Below are 2,568 nucleotides of genomic sequence, written 5' to 3'. Positions count from 1 at the left end.
TTAGCTGCGCGTAGTGGTGCATGCCTGTAATCCCAGCTACCTGGGAGGCTGAGGCAGGAGAATTGCTTGAACCTGGGAGGCAGAGGCTGCAGTGAGCCAAGATTACACCATTGCACTCCAGCCTAGGCAACAAGAGTGAAACTGTCTCAAAAAACAAACAACTACTTTTGAGGAATTAAAAATACACATGATCAGTTTGTCAAATATGTAGTTAAAGACATTTTTATTTAACTGAGTGTATCTCAAATTTATTATGGAATTCTCAGTCCCAATATCTGGAATAGGAACTGTTTTACTAGATGCTACCATAACCACAATGAATGTCTTCATGGATGTAATTTTACACATTATGGCGAGTGGATGTGTTGGGCAGGAGTTAAGTCAGGGCAACTTTTTGCAGCTCACATCGTGCTCTGAAAGTAGTTACCTGGCTGAATGGAGTAATAGCGCTTTTCTATAGAAAACATTCCAGCCGAGTCCTCAATGTTTGTATTAAACACGTTTAAATATTATATTAAATGATGATTAAGGACATAAATGAGTTTCTGAGGTAATAAAGATGCTATATTGAATATCATTTTGTGTATTTCCTGATTTCCTTAAAGAGTCAAGAATCTAAGGTGTTACCTAGAAATGAAATTGTTCATTGTAGGCTGTATACATGTTCATCTTCACTGCTTATTGCCAAATTGTGGCTCCACCAGTTTGTTCTGAATTCCTTTGATCATTGAACATGAGCATTCATATTTACCTACCTCTGCTATCAGTCTCAAAGTTTATTAAACTGGGCTAGGCACAGTGGCTTATACTTGTAATCCCTGCACTTTGGGAGGCCAAGGCAGGATTGCTTGAGCCCATGAGTATAAGACCAGGCTGGGCAACATGGCAAAACCCTGTCTCTACAAAAATTATTCACATGTAGTGGCATGTGCCTGTGGTTTCAGCTACTTGGAAGGCTGAGGTGGACAGATTACTTGAGTCTGGGAAGTTGAGGCTGCAGTAAACCATGATCACACCACTGCACTCCAGCCTGAGTGTCAGTCAGACCCTGTCTCAAAAAAAAAAAAAAAAAAAAAAAAATCCTGATTACAACTGAGTAAAGCATCTTTTCATTTGTGTTTATTGGCCAATCGTGTTTTCTTTACTGTGCTTTTTTTTTTTTTTTTTTTGAGACGGAGTTTTGCTGTTGTTAACCAGGCTGGAGTGCAATGGCGTGATCTCAGCTCACCGCAACCTCCGCCTCCTGGGTTCAGGCAATTCTTCTGCCTCATCCTCCTGAGTAGCTGGGATTATAGGCACGCGCCACCATGCCCAGCTAATTTTTTGTATTTTTAGTAGAGACAGGGTTTCACCATGTTGACCAGGTTGGTCTCGATCTCTTGAGTGCGTGATCCACCTTCCACGGCCTCCGAAAGTGCTGGGATTACAGGCTTGAGCCACCGCGCCCAGCCTTTACTGTGCTTTTTAATGACACATTCGCTCTATTTCTTTTGCATTATCTCATTTATTGATTTTCAGGATTTTTTTTTTTGAGACAGAGTTTCGCTCTTGTTACCCAGGCTGGAGTGCAATGGCACGATCTCGGCTCACCGCAACCTCCGCCTCCTGGGTTCAGGCAATTCTCCTGCCTCAGCCTCCTGAGTAGCTGGGATTACAGGCACGCACCACCACGCCCAGATAATTTTTTGTATTTTTAGTAGAGACGGGGTTTCACCATGTTGACCAGGATGGTCTTGATCTCTTGACCTCGTGATCCACCCGCCTCGGCCTCCCAAAGTGCTGGGATTACAGGCTTGAGCTACCGCGCCCGGCCGATTTTCAGGATTCTTAAAATATTTCAGGTATTGATCATTTTAGGTATTAAACATTTATAAATCTTGAATTCACCTTCTTTTAATGTGGCTTGTGTTAAAATTGTTATGGCGTTTATGGTTTTACTGGCATTTTTTTTTTTTTTTTTTTGAGACGGAGTTTCGCTCTTGTTACCCAGGCTGGAGTGCAATGGCGCGATCTCGGCTCACCGCAACCTCCGCTTCCTGGGTTCAGGCAATTCTCCTGCCTCAGCCTCCTGAGTAGCTGGGACTACAGGCACGCGCCACCATGCCCAGCTAATTTTTTGTATTTTTAGTAGAGACGGGGTTTCACCTTGTTGACCAGGATGGTTTCGATCTCTCAACCTTGTGATCCACCTGCCTCGGCCACCCAAAGTGCTGGGATTACAGGCTTGAGCCACCACGCCCGGCCACGTTTTACTGGCATTTTAAAATTTAGATACTCTTAATTTTCAGCCTTAACAGATACTCCTTTTTTAAAATTTTTATTTTTAGTCTTTTATGTTTTCTGCCATGCAGTCATGGACATGCACATAGAAATAACTTTCCCCAATATTTATTTATTTTTATTTTTTTGAGACGGAGTTTCACTCTTGTTACCCTGGCTGGAGTGCAATGGCACGATCTCGGCTCACTGCAACCTCTGCCTCCTGAGTTCAAGCAATTCTCCTGCCTCAGCCTCCCGAGTAGCTGGGACTACAGGTGCGCACCAGCATGCCCAGCTAATTTTTTTTTG

Source organism: Saimiri boliviensis, chromosome 14 (genome assembly GCF_048565385.1).
Source record: "Saimiri boliviensis isolate mSaiBol1 chromosome 14, mSaiBol1.pri, whole genome shotgun sequence".
Lineage (NCBI taxonomy): Eukaryota > Metazoa > Chordata > Mammalia > Primates > Cebidae > Saimiri > Saimiri boliviensis.
The sequence above is the reverse complement of the archived record's forward strand: the minus strand, read 5'-3'. Positions refer to the sequence as shown.